We start from the raw sequence: 5,642 nt of genomic DNA on the forward strand, positions 1-5,642 counted from the left end.
ACCCGCAGCCCGCCCCAGAAGCACACCCTTTCGTTGGGTTTGCTTTGGGTTGCTTTGGTTTGGTGTCGTGTCTTTTTTTTTGTTTTGTTTTGGTGTTTTGTTTTTTTTTTTTTTTGGTGGTGTTTTTCAAACTCTCATCCTTTTTTATTTTTTTTTTGGTTTTCCTTTTTAAATTTCCCTTCCTCCGGCCTGGTGCACGCTGAAACGCAAGGATGGGAGGCTCGAGGGAGAGGAGGCAAAAGGAAAAAAACGGGCCCGGCTATACATTATTTCTTTTTCTTCACACACCCTTGCTCTTTTTCTCCCCCCTTTCCCGCCCCCACGAGTCCGCACGACTCGCCCGCCCCCAGTCTTCCTGCAAGTGCATTCTGCTCCTGCCGGTTTAAGCAACCGTGATCTGTGAATAAACAAAGTCAGTAAACAAAAAAAAAAAAAAAAAAAAAAAGGGGGGGGGGGCGGGAAATCTAGATCCAAATTCCATGAGGGTAAACTTTCAACACCACGTCATACTTCAGCAAATTTACACAGATATTATATTGCGTCCCTTTCCTTCCCCCCCTCTCCTTTTGAGCCATTGTGCTTAACTGAATTTTATAAAGCTGATCGATATCTTGGTAAAATATTCATTTTTAAACTAGCGGGCAGCGAAATCTTTGCTTTGTGCTAAAGTCAACAGTAGCACAGTTTCAGCTCAAATAAATGCAGGGATGCTTCCAGCTCCCGCAGAGCCGGGCGCGGCGCAGCGGCTCGTCCTGCGGCCGGGGCGCAGGTAGGTGACAGCCGCCGCTCTTTCTCCTTCTCCTCCTTCCCCTGCGCCCCGGCTCCGCTCCGTTTCCGTACCTCCCTGCGCCTCCCGAGGCCGCCGGGCGAGCGGGGCCCGGGCCGGGGCCGCTGTCGGTTCGCGGGGTCCCGGCCCTGAGCTCAGGAGCGGGGCAAGGCCGGGGCGGGGAGGGGGGGCTCGGCGGGGCCGGGGGGCCCGGGGCGCTGGGGCTCCGTCGGGGGAGGATGGAGGGGGCCGGGGATGCTCCGGACGAGGCTCCCAGCGCCTCGCCGCTCTCCCGCGGGCCGCGCGCCTTCGTATTTTCTCTCTCTTTTTTTTTCTTGCCCCCCCTCTTTTTTTTTTTTTTTTTTTTTGCTCGTTTTTCCGTTGTCCTCCCCGGCCCCGTGGCACTCCTTTGTTCCCCGCAGCCGGACATTTCGCCCGTGGCCGTGGCACGGGGAAGCAGCGCTGCCGGTGCCGCAGCGACCCCGGCCCGGCTGCCCTCAGCCGCGTGGGCCAACACGGGGGGACTCCCCCTTCCCTGCCCACCCACAGTCCCTCGGTGTGGACGCAGGGGGAAAGGGGAACGGGCGTTCAAGCAGGGCCGGCGGCCCTGCCCTGCGTGCCCCGCTGGCAAGGACACGGACACGGGTGGCATTGCCCACGCGGGGGTTCGGGGAGGGGACCTTGTGCCGGGCCGGGAGCGGTGTGTACGCGGCGTGTGCGCTCCCGTGTCCCGCAGCTGCACGGCGGCTAATAGGCTCTCAATAATTCATAGCAGCGCGGCAGGCTAGTAATGCCGCGCCGCGCGCTTGCCAATTACTTGTCATTAACCGTGTCCCCACGCGGTGAGGGCGCCGCGCGTGGGAAGGGCCCGGCTGGGCCCCGGCACAGCCCCGCACACCCGGCCCGCGGCAGCTCCCGGCGCCCCGGTACAGGCTCTGGGGCTCGCCCCCGCCCTGGTGCCTACTGACTCTCCGGCCGCTGCCTTCGGCTACTTTTTATTTTTGTAGCTTTGATTTGATTATTTCATTATTTTTTTTTATTTTTATTTTTTTGCCTTTGCTGCCCCCGAGCATCCCCAGCATCCCCGTCTGGCGTTTCCCCGGCTGACAGCCCCTCGGCAGGGGCACAGCGTTAGAGCCCGCTCCCGTGCTTCATTCCCCTCGCACCGATTTTATTATTATCACCATCATCATCCTCATTACCCGGGGAGACCGGGCGGCGGCCGGCCACGGTTGGCGGGGGGACGGAGAGCCCCGGTAGGAGGAGGAATAGCGGAGGTGAACTTCCCCGGGCACAGTCTGCGCCGGGGAGGGAGCTCCGGGGGGGCTGCGGATCCCGCCGCCGCCCGAACCGGGGCCGAACCGAGCGGCGAGCGGGCGGAGCGCTGGGCTCGCCCCGTGCCCGCGGGCGGGGAAAGCCGGGCGAGTTTGGCCGCCCAGAGCCGCGACCCCAGGCCAAAAAACAGCCCCCAGCCGGCCGGCCGCGCTGGCTAAGGCATTTATTTTTCCTGACTTCCCCTGCGGTGGCGGGGGAAGGCACTTCTTTAATTGTTCGGGCCCCTAATGACATGCAGAGATGGCTCAAAAGACAGCGGACATCAAAGCACAAAGAAGATGATGGCACATCCAGGCTAGGGCAGGGCAGCCACGCTTCCACCCGGGGAAGGACGACGGCGGCTGCCCAAACTTCCAGCACTTCTCCTCCCGCCGGGGAAGCGGCGCGGGCACACCGGGCTGTGGTCCCAAAGCCGCCGGCAGGATTGTATGCAAAACGCGTTTATTGACCGTCCTAAAAAAAACGGACAACTCGGGGGTGAGATGAGTCTAATTATTGCTGGTTCTAAAAAGAGCTGGAACACCCAAGTAGGGCTTAACTCGTCTCCTGGGAAACTGATGGAGACCTATTTTACAAGCTGTAATTCTGCTTTAGACTATTGCAGGCTAAAGGCAGTTCACACTACCCTCTTTCTTCTAGAAATAGTCCTAATCCTATATTTCGGCCGGGTAAAGTCCGCTTCTGCTCCGCACTAGATTAATCCAGAAACCACATAAAACCAGGTAGGGAAGAGGATGGAAAAGGGGAGGAGAAAAATCGTTCAAAGTTTGTTACCTCTGCCCTGACTAACCTTCAAAAGAGTAAATGTTAAAGGATGATGCAGAGTCTACCGGCTCCTTATTTACGGGACAGCTTCGCCGCCAATAGAGCTAAAAACGGGGCTTTGGGGCTGGCGGCTGTCAGGAGGAGAGCATTTTGGTTTTATTTTTTGCTCTCTCGCTGTGGTCGTTTTTCAGGTCGGGCTCCCTCGGCGGCGAGTGAAATATTTTTCCTCTCTTCTCCCAACGGAGCCGGGGGGAGGAGGGGATCCGGGGAGGGCGCGATGAATTTGTTAGTTATTTATTTTTACTGGGGGACGAAAACAACGACGACGACAAGGGAACAGCCCGTGGTTTTGCCGAGTCCGAGCGCAGACACGGCCGGGTGCTGCAGCGGTAATTTTTGTCCCAGCTGCAATTCGGGGGGCTCCTTGCCCCGGGGGCCGCACGACCTCAGCCCTAATTTGCTGCTGGAGCGCCTGGCAGTGGGCTCAGCGGCGGCTGTGCCGCGGGGAGGGCGAGGGACAGAGGGTGGCAAGCCGCAGGCCCCCCGGGGAGCCGGGGCTCAGCCCCTAACACGGAGGGGAGGTTTCTGCCCGCCGTGGGGGAGAGACCCCCGCGTCCTGCCCTTCCGGCCCCGGGGCTTCAGGGGCACGGCGCTGCGGAACCCCTGCTCTAGGGGACCGGGAGGAAAGGCCGGGGCGTTTGGGGGAGTGGAGGGGGGGGGAGACAGAGTCCAGCGGGGCACAAAAGGCGCCCCGAAGTGCCGGGGCAGAAGAGTGCGCATCGGGTCCGCTCCGCCCGTGGGGAGGGGAGGCACCGCACCGAGCGTGGGGCGCGGGTTTGGGAGCTCTGGGCGAAGGGATGGGGAGAGGTGGAGGGGCGAAGGGAGGGAGGGGTGTGGAGAAGGCTGGCAGGACGGACAGACGGACGGATGGACAGAGGCTCGTTCAGCGGCCCTGGCGGGGCAAACGAAAGTGGCTCCCGGAGCGGCCGGAGGGACCGGGGGGGCAGCCCGCCGGGCCGCTATGTTTGCAGGTGCAGCCGAGCGTGAAATTGAATGTAAAAAAAAAAAGAAAAGGAAAAATAATAACAATAAAAAAAAGAAGTTTTTAAAAACGCAAATGAGTCGGGGACGGCCGGGCAGACAGGTCCCGCAGCGCCCGAGCCCGGCTCGTCGTTTGCCCACGCGTGATCGTGGGGCCGTGTCACGGGGCGGGGGAGCGGGCATGGAGCTGCCATCCTCGGCTGCCACCCTCGTGGGACCGACCGGGGCCAGCGCTCGCTGCGAGCCGAGGGGCAGCGCCTCTGCCCTGCGGTCCGCCGGCGGCTCCTTTCTTTCCCTTTCTTACTCGCGCTTTACTTTAATTTCCTTCTCTTTCTCTCCTTTCATTTTCTTTTCCGTTCTTTCTCTTTCTTTCCCATTTTCCCGTTTCTTTTTGTTTCTTTTCCTCTCTTTCATTTTATTTTCTTTTATCTCTCCCTTTTTCCATTTCCTTTCCTTACTTTCCTTTTTTTCCCTCTCACTCATTTTCTTTTTCCTCTCTTCTTTGCCTTCGTTACCGCCTTTTCTCTTCCCCCCCCCCCGCCCCTTTTTTCCCTTTTTCTCCTTTTTCATTTTTTCCCCTTTTACCCCATTTTTCCCCTTTCCCCCTTTTTTTCCTTTCCTCGAGGGCAGGCAGGGGACAGGCGCGGGGCAGCTGGCCGAGCCGCGCCGCCACGGGGATGGGCGCCGGACCGGGACCCTCACGCTGCCCCCTCCTGCCAGGGGCCGGGCCTTAAGTCCTCCTGCTTTTCCCCAGGTGGCCCCTGCTCCTTATAGACCAGGGTGGCAGGAAAGCCTTCGATGTACTTTTTATTTGCTGCAGGCAGCGCAGATTTCTGCAGCCAGAGCCTTGCTGCTGCCAGATCGCTGCCAGCGCCGACACTCCGTGGCCGGAGCAAGGTGCGCACACCCGGCTGGGGACGGGCCGGCTCCCTGCAGGTCTCCGACCCCACAGTCACACAAGCAGTACAAAGAACGAGCCTCCTCCCTCCGCGGCTGGACAGCAGCTAGCCAAGTGCTCCGCAGCACCGAGGAGTGCAAGCGCGGGGATTTCATTTCCATCCCGGTACTGATGGCGGCAATGCTGGAGGAGTTGGGGACCTCGAGATGCTCTGCATGTCACCGGGCTGTTTTCTGCAGGCAGACGAAGCAGCCACTCGGTGCGCTCCGTTATGTGCGTGCACTTACCCTCAACTTCCCTCTCCTTTGTTTATTTTAATAATGGCACAGGGAGTCAGTTTTGGGGGTAGATGGGGCAAACTTCTGGGCTTCACAGTGTGTTGCTACTGTGTATGCATCTCCTATTAAACCCACAGATTCCCATCTCTGATTGCCTCTTTGTGTCTGTCCTTGTGCGTGATACCTGTGTTATGGTTCAAAAGCTCCCAATGGGAATGGGGAGAAGCTATCTTTGCCTCAAGGACAGTTAGGAAGATGCTTTTCCAGCATGGATCCTTTTAGGAATCAAGGAAGTGAAAAAAAAATAAAAAAATGTAACTGTACCTTGAGAAAGTTGAAGAATGAATTAATTTGTGGAGCTTTTTGAGGGATGATCATTGGTGCTGTCCTAAGAGTGAACATGAGTTCCCCAGGCTGCCTCTGCACCACGTAATGGATTGTCCATGGCACGGATATCTCTATCCCCCCACAAAGGTAACGGGTGTCCCACGGGAAGGGATGGACATGCAAACCCATTTTCAGTGCAAGAGGTTTGCCCCAGCACAGCTGTTGTCCTGCA

General features: G+C 58.5%; 1 long non-coding RNA gene across 1 annotated transcript; it reads left to right on the forward strand.

The window, feature by feature from the left end:
* The first annotated feature begins 428 nt into the window (after positions 1-428).
* On the forward strand, positions 429-5,231 carry LOC309877096. Its single transcript, XR_014317313.1, has 2 exons — positions 429-769; positions 4,728-5,231. It is a non-coding gene; the product is annotated as an uncharacterized lncRNA (long non-coding RNA).
* Positions 5,232-5,642: the final 411 nt, after the last annotated feature.

This window comes from Aythya marila (genome assembly GCF_965140915.1).
Source record: "Aythya marila genome assembly, chromosome: 3".
NCBI classification, from domain to species: domain Eukaryota; kingdom Metazoa; phylum Chordata; class Aves; order Anseriformes; family Anatidae; genus Aythya; species Aythya marila.